At 33.6% G+C, this 16,177-nt stretch overlaps 1 protein-coding gene across 3 annotated transcripts in view; it reads right to left on the reverse strand.

Annotated features, from left to right (window-relative positions):
- The window catches only part of LOC123710567 (latrophilin Cirl), a 264,592-nt gene that overhangs the window by 60,983 nt on the left and 187,432 nt on the right, over positions 1 to 16,177 (reverse strand). The window lies entirely within an intron of this gene.

Genomic DNA, 16,177 nt, shown 5'->3' on the forward strand with positions numbered 1-16,177 from the left:
CACCCAAATCCAACGGCGAAGTTAATGTTAGTAACAGATGCATCGGATATAGCGATAGGTGCAGTACTACAACAAAAGATTAATGACGTATGTCAACCGCTTGCATTCTTTTCGAAAAAGTTAACATCAGCTCAGCGGAAATATAGCCCATTTGACAGAGAATTGCTTGCAATCTACGAGGCAGTGAAATACTTCCGTTTTATGGTCGAGTTAAGACCTTTCACGATTTGGACCGACCATAAACCTATCGTCGCAGGATTTCGCAAGGCATCGGACAAATGTTCGCCACGGCAATTCCGGTATTATGATTTTGTCTCGCAATTTACGACTGACGTGAGATATATCTCCGGTGATGATAATGTCGTAGCGGACGCACTGTCAAGAATCGAAGCTATATCGGACATAGACTTAGACCAGCTGGCTGTAGCACAAGATAGAGACGCGGAATTGAACGATATATTAAACAGTAATTCTTCGTTAAATTTAAAGAAAATTTACATCTCTAATTCCAGCAAAGTGTACTGCGACATCTCCAGCCCTTCGCCACGTCTGTACCTCACACCTGATTTTCGGAAACAAGCGTTCAACTCCATCCACGGGTTGAGTCATCCTGGTGCTAAGCCTACGATTCGACTTATGACAGAGAGGTATGTTTGGCCGAATATAAAAAAAGATTGTAGGGCATGGACGAAAGCCTGTATAGCGTGCCAACGCTCAAAAGTTGGAAGACATACTCGAGCCCCTATACACGTTTTTTCACAACCATCTTCACGTTTCGCCCATGTTCATGTAGATCTTATTGGACCGCTGACTATTTCACACGGCTACCGTTATTGCTTAACTGCTGTCGACCGATTCACGAGATGGCCTGAAGTTATTCCGTTAACAGATATAACGGCTGAAAGTGTGGCTTATGGTTTTGTTAACGAGTGGATCGCACGATTTGGTTGTCCGCTTAAAATTACAACTGATAGAGGAAGGCAGTTCGAATCGCATCTCTTTAAAGAACTTGCAAGGCTTACTGGTTCCGAGCATATCTCAACTACTGCATATCATCCTGCAGCTAACGGCCTGGTGGAGAGATTCCATCGACAATTAAAAGCGGCTATAATGTGTCATGATAACGAGAATTGGCATGAGGTGCTTCCTTTAGTTCTTTTAGGCATACGTAGCGCATGGAAGGAGGATATATCGTCCAGCTCTGCTGAGCTGTTATACGGTGAAGGTCTTAGATTACCTGGAGACTTATTCATATCGTCGGGTACTGAAATCACCGACCACAGTGATTTCTTGTCGCGTCTACGGCAGCATATCAGCCAGTTAAAGCCAACGCCTGTTATGCGACATGGTAAGGCCAAAACATTCGTGCATAAGGATCTAAAACAGGCAACGTCGGTATTCTTAAGGCAGGATGCCGTACGTAAATCTTTAAAACCACCATACTCTGGTCCGTACAAAGTCCTTGACCGGACAGACAAGACCATGAGAATAGAAATGGACGGCAAGACAACAACGGTGTCTATAGATCGAGTGAAACCGGCACACATATTGACTGAGGAGGAGCCTATCAATAACACCATTGCAGTTCCCAGTATGCCCCCTGCGAAGAAGCCTGATTATGTAACTCGTTCAGGCAGAAGAGTTCGATTTCCGCGCCACTTGTACGACCTATAGGTCTCCGGGGGGGCTGATGTGGGGACTGGCAACACTGCGCGGGAGACGCTAGTTTTTACCGAGCTTCGTCGCCGGCAGGTCGTACGATCGTACCTACGCCACGTATCGCGACACAAGCTACCGGTAGACTGTTTAAACGATACATTGTATATATTTATTTAGAGAAAATATACATGTGTGTTTAAGTATATGGGGTTTCATTTCCACCAACCCTACACCCCCCATACTGGTAAATGTTTTCTAAATAGTTTCAACTCTACTGACTTTATACCTTTACTTAATTTTCATGTATTTTAAAAAGATAGCTTGTCACATATACTGTAGATATATCATACATGATGTGGTAAACTTACAAACGCCTACAAAATATTTTATATATAGTGAGATAATGATTTTATAAATTCGCCAAGGTTTTTAAAGGCCCTAAAGTTCTGCGGCGGAGTATCTGCGGCACCTGTATATACGGGACAACTTTATAATACATAGCGTTGAATAACTTATGAATTGTAAATTAATAAACGACGAGGAGACTTGATGATATTTTCACGTAAATAATGAGCTCGGGAGGACGTCGCAGGAATATGAAAATGTCTTTAGTTACTTGTCGGCTCGTTATTGAAAATTCTAGCCGGCTCTATGCTTCAAAATTATATACGAAAATTGTTACAGCTTTTATGAATTCAAAATAAAGCGATGCCTACGCTCAATTCAACGTAGTGACGTTACTGCTTTTCTCGTATTATTCCCTTAAACTAGGAGATGTTCAGATTTTGGGTCTAAGGCAAACTTCTCCGCGTTTCCTCACAATTTTTTTAAAGTGTGTTTATTATTATTAGATTATTTTTCTTTTTTGCGCTTGAGCGTTAACTAAGTTTTGTGATATCTGGCAAAATGCGCTGTGGAATACATATGCTCCACAGCACAATGCTGAGCCAGGACAGTTACTACCACAGTGCGCACACATTACAAACTTAAAATGTACCTATTTCTTTTTTTTCTGGTCATAATTTTTATTATTTTTCTTTTTTGGTTGATATTATTACTATTTTGTGTGTGTGTGTGTTTGTTGGTAATACATGTTATATCTGTCTGTTGCCTGGACCCGCTCACAAGCAATGAAACAACTCGTTACAACATGTTTCAATTTTTAAAACCTTGGTATGAAATAAATGGTTACTGAATATATTTAATAAATATTTTCATACCATTCAAGTACTTATATACAGAGAAAAAGATCTTTCGTTGCTCTAGGTTTAGAATCAGCTCTTAGTTAATGTAACCAGAGTTTATCTGTATGTGATTCTTTTTAGCATAGCATAATCTCAATTAGACAGAAAGAGAGAGACGCTTCGAAAACCCCTAAAGGTGCTCTTTATCTGAATCACTATCACAGTATTAGTTCAAAATCGTTTCATTAATGCGATCACGATTTCAAATGGTAGGGTGTAAGTCCATTAAACTGAATATAACACTAATTATACGGGGGTGAGATGTTCAATTGTACATTGCATACTAATGAATAGTTTTCGATACGGTATGATTCATTGCATTTAAAAACTAGCAAATGTAAAAAATGCAAATGCAAATGTAGCAAAAATAAATTTAAATTTTTAAACACTTTAAGTTTCCGATAGGAAACACTAATACATATTTTCAACATGATTATCGGACAAAAAATACGACTGGTATTTTAAAAATAGAACAAAGATTTATTACTTATTTAAAAATAAAAACATCCGTTTCTATGTTTTTTATCTGTACGTAACAGTTTATGTAACTGATCTGTGCGATCATAGTTAACATAATTTGACACAAAGGGATGTGTGGGTTATGGTTACTATATCCATAGAGAATAAAATATGAATTCAAATTAAGAATATTCACACTCAATGAATTTGTTATAGCGTTGTAAATATGTATCAATATTTATTAATAACTCAATTGACAATTTAACTGAGATATATTTTTTAAATCATGTAATTTCATTTTCATAACGCTCTGCTGATATTGATGAATGGATTTTGTTACATTTGTAAAAATATTTAATTTTATTTAACAGTCTGTATCATGAAATGGATGTTTTGAAGATTCTTGACATATAATATATTTGTATTTTCTTTTAAGATTAATCGCCTGGATTAATGTTGATGAATTTGATTTCATTGGGGAACGAGCCGGGACGTTCAAAAAGGGCAGTCATTGCAGCCGACACCGATTTTAGTGGGTGAGTGACCGGCCTTTGAAAACCTTGCTACGTCTTACATTTACATTTGATATCTTTATATATCCTAATATTGTATATTGATAGTTTTAACAAAACGAAATTTCTTTTGTAATAAAGTGTATTAGCCCAATTACTTTGATATTGTGCAATAAACTTATTACAGAGATATTTTCAAAACAAATTGTTTACCATTTCAACTTCAACTAAAAACTAAAAGAAATCGGGTAATCAAGGAAAAAACCAGCATCTGTCCGCAGTTAAATACAGTAACACGAATCACGGGTGACATGTGTTCTTAATGAACGCCCTATATTTGATTATCAAACCTTATACATGGGGTGATTTTTATAATCACATTTGGAAGAGAAGTACAGAAAGTACATTTAACACACGTGGCATAGGACAACATTAGGCAAGGCATCTTACATAATTTTGTTCGATTTTTGAGAAAAAAATCGGTCGCAAATGTGTTGTCTAAAAATTCTTTAAAGCGTCAGAAAAAAACTTTTCTGTACCTGTTTCGGTGGCCCATTTTTAGGTCTTGATTCATTGTAAGGCAATCGCGGCATCGTCGCATATACGGGAGTTATTAGCACAAAGTTTCTTAACTGAACTTATATACTTAAATAGTGGTTAATTACTTATATAAACAAGCACATGTAAAAAGGGCAATATATAACTTAATTTCTACCTGAAGAAAATAAAAAAAAGGAACTTTATACTTTAAAGAATTCAAGGTACTAGGTAGGTATTTTACACACCTTTACTACCTTTATTTCTTGCCAAAGTAATCACAATACAAATTCCATAACCGTTCTTACCGGTATTGGGGACACAGAGAAACTTTTATAAAATAAAAAAAGTCTGGCAGAGGGCTTTTGGGCTATTAAGCGATCTACCTATCGCTATCGAATTATGGCTATTTATTAAAAAGCTTAACTAGTTTTATTTGTCCAAAGAAAATGTTAGAAGGAAAAATATAGAGGAAATGCTTAGGTTTATTCCGCTCCCGGAGGAGCACTTGTCACTATCGAGAGCCTCCCTTCGTAATTAAGTTACTTATACTGCACTGCAATCAGGGGAACCCGAAAATTGTTGATTTATGTGTCTGCACCTTTGCCGTGTTTGATTGGCTTACCTGAAACAATAAGCACTTGTTAGGTAATAGAAAATAAATGGTATGACTTCTGCGCATTTAAATTTCTAGCAGAACGTTTTGATACATTTCACAATATAAGAAAACATTTCAACGGATTGAAGCTATGTATTATTATAAACTTGTAATTATTTTACATAATTTTAAATTTTTCCGATGTTTCGCGTGCTTTACAGCGTGCGTGGTCACGGTGACTGAAGACAAAAGGTGTTAAGTTTATAATAATACATATAGTCAATACATATAGTTAGCAAAGTGTTTTCTTTAAATGTGTAAAAGTTATGTTAATAGAAGGCAATCAAATTTTCACAATATCAATCTCGTCTTTACAAAATGTTTTATGTTTGTCAAAACGTTTCTCAGAAAATCATGTAAAAGTTATTTCTGATCATTTGAATCAAATTCAACAATTTCTCCAATTCGTTCAAGATATTTTTCAATTTCAATTATGATATTTTCTTTCACAAGTGGTGACCCGCCGAAGTTCGAACCCATGACATATAGTCTTTGTCGGTGTCTTTTTACTCGCAAGCGGCACGCTTTAGCTGGTTAAAAGCGGTCTGTATAGTTAAATTAAAATATATAATGTAAGGGCTCTGAAAAGGTTCAAATATAATCAAGAAAAACTCTCAATTTTATCTTTACTTACTACTAGTAAGATAATTTATGTATGTGTACGTGTTTAATACTTAAGTAATATTTTATTTTCATATTCTACATATGAAGGTCAAGATCCTCCATGAATTATATTTGAAAATGAAGACAAAGACGTTTGGTTGAAATTCGACACCCGATTAAGAAACAGACGTCACGTTCGAAATTCGAATATTCAAATATAGAAGGTAAAGTTGTGTAAAATGAACGCAATGGGGCAAAACTTGAAAAAGATAATGAATGTAGATAAAAATAGAACATTCGAGGCCCCTCCAATATCCGGTCGCCGGTCGGAAGTGTCGCCATTTTATAAAGCTTTTCAGTTAGAAATGTTAGTTTTTGTACAATGAGTTTATATTTTTTATATTTTACTAGAAGTAGAATATTTTAGAATAGATAGTATTTTTAGTTTGTTTAAAATTTGTATTAATTATATTGCGTAGATAATGTATTTTATAGTTCCTAGTACAAATACTTTGTAGCGTGGGCCAAGTGGACTCCAACTCGTTTGAATCACAGCTATAAATCGATTGCAATTAACATTTGCACGTAACGATCTCAATCAAAGGCGTACGTACCCATGGTTTGACTGTTTGTATTTGAAACAACCGATTTAAACCAATTCGATAAGATAGTACGTTTCCCAAGAAATTTGCGAAAATACATACGAATTATCACACGAGCTTGGAAGTTCATTTCAACAAATATATGTAATCAATATACCCTGTGTATATCAAGCTTTTAAAAACATTTTAGAAAACATAAATTTTTGGACGAGGAGGAACGAATGAAGTCATTCTCAAAAAGCTACAATAAAAACAGAAGGCATTATTAAAATCTTGTTTCGGTCATTCTTGTTACAAAAAAAAAACTATTTTCCAAACAAACTCTAATTAGCGAAATTTTTAAATTGGAAAGCAAAAACATCCGGAGTCTACAACGAGCGCGTTTAAAGATGTTGCTAATGGCTTTTGAGGGGATGTCAATGTATTTTTGGGTTTTGGCATTAAAATCGTAGAACTCGTGTTTTATGTATCAGCAACAGGGCTGTGTCTTATCATTTGGTGTTTGTAGGAGACACCGATTGCGGTGGTATCACTAACAGTAGTTGAGTTGCTCGTTTCTGTTTTCTATAAAATATTTGTAGAAAGATTGATAGATGACTATTTGGTTTACTGGACTTCTATGGTAATTCAAAAATATTTTTTAACAGACTCGTATATAACAAATATCCATTTGTTAAAGAATTTATTTTTTACAGATTACATAGGAGAAATTTTAACTAAAAATAAGTCTCATTTAAGTACAATTTAATTTGTAGGTTAATGTTAAAAAAATATACATGATATATCGCGTAAGTAAACTCAAAGTTTATACATAATTTAATTGGAAAAAGTGATTTCAAAACAAAACGAGTGCTGAAAGTTGAATAAGTGAAGATGTAAAAATGCATCTTACATTTCGGTTTACTCCGATTGCTTCCTTAAATACTATTAAGGCTGAATTTTCTTTTTAAGTTTTAATGTTTTATTAAATACCGGAAAGAGCTTTACTAAGTTTGTGAATTTAAATATCGAATGTTGTATAGTTAAAGTTGATGAACTTTGAACCACGGGTTTTATATATTTGTATAGCTATTATATTTAGTAAGGTTCAGATTAAGGCTGATGAAGGCCCTTAGTCCCTGAGAAGTCAAAGACCTGTGACAGGATAGCATCGCTCTTCTTTAATTACCATGTTTTAATTAATAGCGTAGTTCATGTAGTTACAGTTTTGATTTGAATATAATTATATAATTCACTTAGTATTACTTACTTAAAACAAAAATAAATCAATACGCTACAACCTTTTTAGGTCTGTCGCTCAGATTTCTGTATCTGTTTCATAATCTTTTGTTAATAGGCAAGTACGGGCCTTCGGCACCTGACGCACGTCGATTTTTTGGACCTAAGGCAAGCCGGTTTCCTCACGTTTTCCTTCAGGGATCGAGCTAATTTTAAATACGCACATAGAAAGAAAATCCATTGGTGCACAGCCGGGGATCGAACCTACGACCTCAGGGATGGGAGTCGCACGCTAAAGTCAAACACTGCTCATTACTTAGTTATATAGAATTTTTTATATATTTATTCCACAATTATTCTATCTTAACAGACAACTAATACTATAGAACGACAAAATAATACTCACATCGATTATCCTACATAAAAATCATTACAAATATATATGTATATACCTTAATCTCATAGCTAAGAAGCAAGCAACTCTTGTGAACTAATATAAAGACAATATTGGTATCGCAAAACAATCACAATTGTACCTTTATGTAATTTGTGCGTTTTCTTCAATACAAAATAAATAATATTATTGGTTTTGGTAGGTAGTAAAAAATAATAAATGATGACTGTGTAATTATGTGTGACGACAAACAAACCACAAACCAAAACTCAAAGACAAAAGTGAATATGTGCATGAAACTGATGGATGGAAAAAAATATAATAGAGGATTAAGCAACGTTTCTGTTCCGAGCCATTGGTTTAAAATCATTTTGCATAAGTGGTAGGTAAGATTAGGCAAGTTTTTTTTAATGTAATAAGATGCAAACGGGCAGGCGGCTAACCTGCTGTTAAGTGATACCGCCGCCCATGGACACTCACATTGCCAGAAGGCTCGCAAGTGCGTTGCCGGTCTTTCAAAAAGTGGTACGCTCTTTAAGTTAAGGGTTTTGTTATATATACACAATGACTTCTCATCCGCAACCACCATAAGTGTTTAAAATTAAAAATGTATGGTTGGCATGGCAACTCCTCAATGATCCAAAGCTAAAAGCTAGAAGCAAAATAAAAGCCAGTAATGAAAAGTTTAGATATAGCCATTGTAGAGCGAATGTATTTTCATTTCTATAACGTATTTTAATTGATTTCAGTCTTAAACAAATAACATTTGCTGATTTATAAACAACTTTAAACAATATTCCCCAAGCACTGTATAAATGTAACACATGTGATCTAATCCAGCGACACATGCGAATCGAATTTACACATTAATACCTTACTTTGGAAGAACACTCGCCCTTAATACATCACAATACGTCCTATTATCGAGTAGCTGGAATTGTCACAGAAATAATTAGATATTAAACGCATTTAATGCTCAGTAAGTTACACGGAAATTCTACATTTGCGGGATTATTCTGATTCCCTTAGTTAGGGAAGGTCTTAGGATATTAACAGCTGATAAATGTGTATTAATGGTCTTATGGTAATAACAAATGAAAGTCAACATAAATCAAAATATAGCATTTGTTTCTTTGGCCCATTAGGCTCTGTAACTATATACATATATCATATAAATTTAACCAATCGTTTTTTTTATCACAATTATAATATCATTTATCCATGAGGTAACTGAACAGTTACAAAATAATACTTTATAATTTTTACTTACTTTATTAATTAACATTTACTGCCAGTTCAAATCAAAGGCTTAGAACAGACATTATAACTTGTCTTAATATATTGACTTTCACAAATAACGCTTAATATGTGGACGATTTCTAGGTTATTATCATCACCATAATAATAGTTTTATAGTGGTGACAATGATATCATCTACTGAAAGAAATTGATCAGACAAAGAGAAGTTCATGCGCAACTGGAAGATTGAATAAAAAGTACACATATTTTGTAATAAAAAAATTTATGGCACATACCAGTTTAAAATTGAAAGAGATGAGTGATCGTCTGAAATGCTTAATTTTCCCATTCCTCAAGGGAGAACTAATTAATACGTAAATTCCGAGGGCGGGAAGATCTCCGCGTTAAACATTTTATCACGATTTCCAATATTTTCAGAGCTATAACTTGAATATGAGATTGTAATTAACTGTTTTATTAAAAGTTCAAATCGACATAATCAAAATAGTCATCTTATCATGGAAGTTTTAAATTTTGAAATACAATATTTGTCACGTTTTCATTTCATTGTTGAGGGCAATTTGTAATTTGTACATTAATAAAGAGTTCATCAGTTCCGAAGTGCTTTACGCTTTTTAAATTTTACACTCTTCATAAGAAATAGATCAGTTTGAATTTATCAAAAAAGACGCTTGCTGTTTAAGAGAGAACATTGTACTTTAAGAGTTTATATAAATAAATTTCGCCAACTTTCAATAGAAAAATAACATAGTATTCGTATGTTACTAGATATTCTACCTTTAATATTAATAGATATATTTGGCGACGAGAAATTCTATGAAATAATTTTATCATTAGAGTTCCCGGTTTTCTCGTTTCCTGCATTTGACATATATTTTATTCGGGGAAATTGAATGTCAAATATTCGAAATAGACAAGATATAAATGTCATGTTCTAAAAAGGTTTAGGGCGGATTCCCATCGTCTTATTCCGTCTCGGTGTTAAGGGAAATTTACTACGACAACCAAAAAGAAAATAAGTATTGTTAAGGAATATCAATATTTTTATTACAACTTTATAGACTTTCTCAGGCAAGCACAAGGCTCGATCAGCTCTTGATGTTACCGTGGTGAAGAGATGGTGGCTAGTATATCTTGTGAACCAAGGTGCAAAGGTTTAAGCATCTTCTAAAATACATACAACTATATCACACTTTAAAATTAGTCGCAGAGATACATGCACGATATACGAAAGCAATATATTTTTGTTTTGGATGTAATACTTATCCAACATAATACAATAGTAACAATAACTTTGTGAATTAAGTTAACCAAGAAACCCTATGACAATCATAGCGTATAAACCGGAAGGTTTGTCTGGTTCGTTAAATAATGATTGTTTCAGGATGTATGTTTACTTATTTGTGATAAAACACATTAATCAAACAAATGAACTTCAATCCTAATTTCGATACCATACAGAATTAATGAAAAATGAACATTATGTTGATAACATAAAGCTTGTAATCGCTAAATGATAAAGTAGTAATATCGTTGGATTCAAACGTGCGGGCAATCCATCATAGCCTCTGGTCTCGAGATTTATCTCCAAAACCATACACATAAAAACGGATGTTACAGGCAATAATGGACGTTATTGCAAATACAATACAAATGAAAAAGGCATATCTATATTGAAAAGGGTGAAGGTACGTTTGTAAGTTGTATATTTATAATTAAGTTTTACTTGTTAAAATAACTTGTACATGCTTCCTGAAACTGATAGGCTTGTAATGTACGTTAGTATGTGTAAACAATTAACTTCACTTTCGGCCAGGACTTCATAAAACAGAATGTATATAACAAAGTTAAACCTCTTATTCATAACGAGTATAAGACCCTAACTATCAATTGGATGTTGGCCCACTTTGCAAATGAAGAAATGACATTCCATATAAAATCTATATGATTTAGGGCACATAGTATATGTAACAAGTAAACGCACCTCAAAATATCTTCATCAACCTGCCTCGTATATCCCGTCCTAAAGCGCTGGTGTTACGGCCATACATAAAACATGACCATTGCCTTATATAAATCCACAGAGTCTCTTTATAAACAATCCCTGAATGGCGAATACTGAGAGCACTTATATAAATTATAATAAAGGGTCAGTGAAGATAAACGATCATAGAAAAAACCTGAGCTTTTAGTATCAGTTACCCCATCTATGTAGAATTTAGAGGTATACTTCAAGGGTCCCTATTTGTGCCAAATTTAATCATGTGTTACATAATTGATTCAAGATTTATTTTTAAATCTTGAACATAGAGTATCAATCGTAAATAATCTAGATTGACTACCGTGACCTTAAATTTAATAAATGGTTATACGTTGTTGTTGTGGCACTTCGATATAAGTGGAAAATAAGCTTCTCAGTAAAAGCCAACGAAATACGATTACAATGAAAACAAAAGTAAAAAATGAAATTAAAGACTTAACCGCAAAAAGCCATAGCGCGTTTTAGAGCGGTAAAACAAAACAATATAGGATTATTCATTTATGCGTGGCCCGTACCGTTTCCGTTAAGGGACACAGACACAAAAAAGTAGAATTCTAAATTGATCTCTGGTTTGCGACAGTCTGAATACAGGTACTATCAGCAAACAATGAAATTTTAAGTCATTCGGTTTTAAGGTTAGGATCCTGATGAAGATATTACTGTTAAGTTTCAAGGACGAAAGAGTGCACAAGTAGAAATATATATTAGAATTGATATAGAATCAACTATAGTTCTTCAATAAAAAAATGCACGCCTATTCAACGGTACGGTGCTAATATTTTGACAAACTTTCTTAAGGAAACTTTGGCTGTCTCTAGTAAGACGGGAGGCCTATCAGCAAGCTGGCAAAAGCGGGAAGGCTGGATCTTATATGGACAATGGACTACATGTGCCCTTTTTAATTTTATGATTTAATATAATGTCTGCTTGAATAAATAAAACGTTATTGTTTAGGATTGATTTTCAGGAATGCAAAACTTAATTTAAATGATTTTATATGATTGATTTTATATTATGAATTTAATATGATTTTACGGTATATAAAATTGTTGAATTGCTTTAACTCGAAAAATAACATTTTAATATCACAGTAGGTACGTAGAAATTTTTAAAGGTTTAATTAGCCATAATTTCTTCAATGAAAATCTCTTCAATTAAAATGACATTCACATTGGATATATCTTTCAATGCAAACAAAAAGTAGAACACGTCAAGTGCTATTTATTATATAGAGTGTGTAGTAGTGTAGTGGCAGGGTTGCCATATTTATAACTGTCACAAATGGGATTCAAAGTCGTTAGTAAATAACTTCGCCGTAGAAACTATTAACAAAATCATACTCTTCAAACAAGTCATTAACAAGTAGATCATTAAATTATGTATCTAAGATACAACCGTTCTTTTAATATACAATTATGATATTGTTATTAAAGGTAATGTAAAGGTGTACTCTGTCCAGCGTTTGATGGTGTGTAAAAATTTCGAACAACTCTTTAACCTAAATATTGCAAGCTGACACCCCTACTCAAGATGCGACATGCATGCTGAGGATGCAACACGCATACTTAATGATCACTTTGCATATGATTATTGTACCTAAGACAGTTCAAGACCTAGATGGTAAGGTGCATACATGAAACTTTAACAGAAAGTTGTGAAATCCAAATCGGTTCAAATGTACACTTTATTTATAAAATAAAAACTTTATTCATGACAGAAATGTGGTTATCACACAACTAATCTACTGCTAGTCTTTACACTGTACCATTGTGGGTAACTAGATTCCGTAGTACATAGTGCCTGTTTAAAACAATTATTTTAAGAAAAAATACTTTTAGTGTCACAACTAATCAAAGACGACTTGTGTTTTTAAAAGATCTATTATGTTTAATTTAGTACTCTCTCAACTCTCAACACAACGACTAAGTATCGCAACAGCGAGGAAATGGTGCCACTGCCACAGGGACCAAGCTTTTAAATTTTTTTAATATTATTCTTATTAAATTTAGTTATTACTATGTAGGTTAAGAAAATTGTAAATACTGTATATTTTGTTGTTATGTTTGGTTTAATAAAGGATGATATATCTCATGTGTTTAACACATGAATGCGTGAATGTATGAGTATATGAATCAGTGTGTGGGTATGTGTATAGGTATTGTCAATTTTGTATCTTTATTTGTAAGCTTTATGCCCGCCTTCTACTGCGAGCGGAACGGACCCATTACGGACTCCGCTACACTCGTAACGATGACTTTCATACACGTGCTTCCACCAAAGCGGAGACGGCACTAAACCCGTGCCCTTTGTTATCGTGTCAAATTTCACAGAAGATATTGTCAAAATTCAGTTAGCGGCCTGGCGCAATGAGCTGCGTTTAAGTTAGAGATGTTTTAAGAAATCGACCAAATGTCTTCTAGCTTTCAAGTCCTAGGACAGTTCTTGTATTAATAAATTATAAACAGTATATTAATTCAAGCGAATATATTCACAACACTTGCACAATCACAAAGAAGGGATCCCAAGAAATATTCATCATATTTCGCAAAGCTCAACTTAAACCATATATTTGAAGTGCAGACAATTCATTTTTCAAAGCGATCGTGGTCTCAAGTTGCGACTTCAGAACTTTCGTAAACTTCGAATAGAATCTTGTGTTTGGGAATCCTTAACCTACTTGAGAGAGAAATTTCATGTTATTTTTCTAGTTCGTTGTATTAATGGATGGATATGCAAATAACAGACAGCAATCGTACTATCGAATAACGATTTTTTTTTTAATAATGCCATAAGGTTTTACATTATACATAGTATTAACAACATTAAAATTAAATACTAAATCCTTGATTAATAAAAAAACTTTTTTTTTGTTTATTTAACTACAAATAATACTTACAGATTACTCCAATGCGGTAATTATTTACATTTACATCACAAACAAAACAATACATATAGAACAAAACATTTCAAAATATTTACAAAAAGACTAACTTTTCTTAGCGTATGTGAACTGATGTGAAGCAGACCTTTTGTCACTTCACTCAACGGACAATTAAAAACGTCAGTTAATCTATGCAGCATTAATTATTTCCATACATTGTATCATACACCCTTTTCGAGAGGTTAGTTTTCGAATGAACGAATGGTAACAGCAGTCGATGCCACCACCTAACGAAACCATCAGGCACCCAGAGGTCTAGGCATTGGAGCACTGGATCATTTTCCTTTCCACGTAACTTTATGTAACATATTGGTATATTTTAAAGCGATGTTTCGATTTTACTCAAACTGTTTGATAGCCCTGTGAATCCGAGACGAATTCATTGTTAAAATATATCGTGGGGAAATCCCTAGGTATCGATTAACATATTAATGAAGGTGTAACCCTTTCTAATACAGGATCTTGGTCCATAAATTGCTATATCGGAAGCGTTATATTTCAAAAATTCTCCCGAAGCATTTGACATTCGCTCTCGTCTTATCAAATTTTATACCGTCTATATTTTGTTCATTCCAGCACCCAGTAAGTCCAAATGGTTATCGTTGTGTTAGTTACAATATTGTCTTATATAATATAGCTTTAAAGTATATTTAATCATAAAATAAAAAAGTCCAAGTACAGTCCATTGCATTAAACCATGTAAGGACAATCGTGCTGCATGCTGTTAGGCCTTGCCCGATTATAGGCGAGTAGGTAATCAGGAATTTGTTAGTTCTAACACATGTAATGTACAAGCTCTTATTGCACACATTGCGATTTTAATGCACGAGTTTAGGACTAAGAGGCGCAGGCTTTTACCATTGGGCTAACAATGCTTATAACGATCAAGTGTGAATACAATTGAAATGTTTATATACTATATTGTGTATAATTAGAATTGTTTATTAGCTTGATAACGCTAGGTAATAGTCAACTAAAAAATCCTAAACAAACATAAGTTACATAGATATATTTAATTTATTTTTTAAAATACAAATGAGTAGTGTTGGCCTAGTGGCTTCAGCGTACGACTCTTATACTCGAGGTCGTAGGTTCGAACCCCGACTGAAAGAATGAAATTTCTATCTGTTACTGTGTGCATGTATTTAACATTCGCTCGAACGGTGAAGGAAAACATTGTAAGGAAACCGAATTGTCTTAGTCCCAAAAAGTCGACGGCGTGTGTCACATGAGACTGATCACCTACTTGTCTATTAGATCGACAAATGATCATGAAACAGATACAAAAATCTGAGGCCCAGACCTAAAAAGGTTATAGCGCCACTTTATACATTATAAAATGATATTTAATGACTTGCGTAATACATATGAATCCAGTTAAAATTGTGACAGTTAAATTAAATAAAAAAAGTTTTTATGCTTGCTACGAGACGTAGTACTATATAATATTGAGTCGTAGCAAGTACGAGTGGTTATAAAACCGCACGGTGTATCATGTCTCCTTTAGCTTAACTCATAATATTACTAAAAATATCCAGTCTGGTTCGATAATATGGTTATAAGACTGTCAATTCGGTATGCTTACGTCTCGATGCAGAGGATAATTCAATCGTGGAAATCCCAAGGCATGTCTTGAGACATATCTCAAGATAGCATTGCCAAGTGTTCGACTCGTACGAAGCTTTGGTTCTAAATTGGTCTAGAATTTCTTATGGTTTAGTAATTCCCGATTGTTACGGATCAGGATACATTAAAGTATATAGGAATCATCACAATGTCGTATTGAAAACTTGAGACAAATAGGTAATCTATGTTTCTAACTCATTTGAAACAATTATTGTTTCGCAGGCACCTACCATTTAACGATAAGAAGACCACGGAGGCGATCATATTTTTTTTGGTTGAATCGTAAATATAACACATAAAATAAAATATGTTTTTAATAATTTGAAAGTATACACAAAAATCGTCTTCAATTAAAATATTTTTTTATTATGTATTTTAAATCAGGTAATAATTTAATGAGCTACTCTAAGTGCGTAGAAAAGT

The sequence above is a fragment of the Pieris brassicae genome, chromosome 6, assembly GCF_905147105.1.
Source record: "Pieris brassicae chromosome 6, ilPieBrab1.1, whole genome shotgun sequence".
In the NCBI taxonomy this organism is placed as follows: domain Eukaryota; kingdom Metazoa; phylum Arthropoda; class Insecta; order Lepidoptera; family Pieridae; genus Pieris; species Pieris brassicae.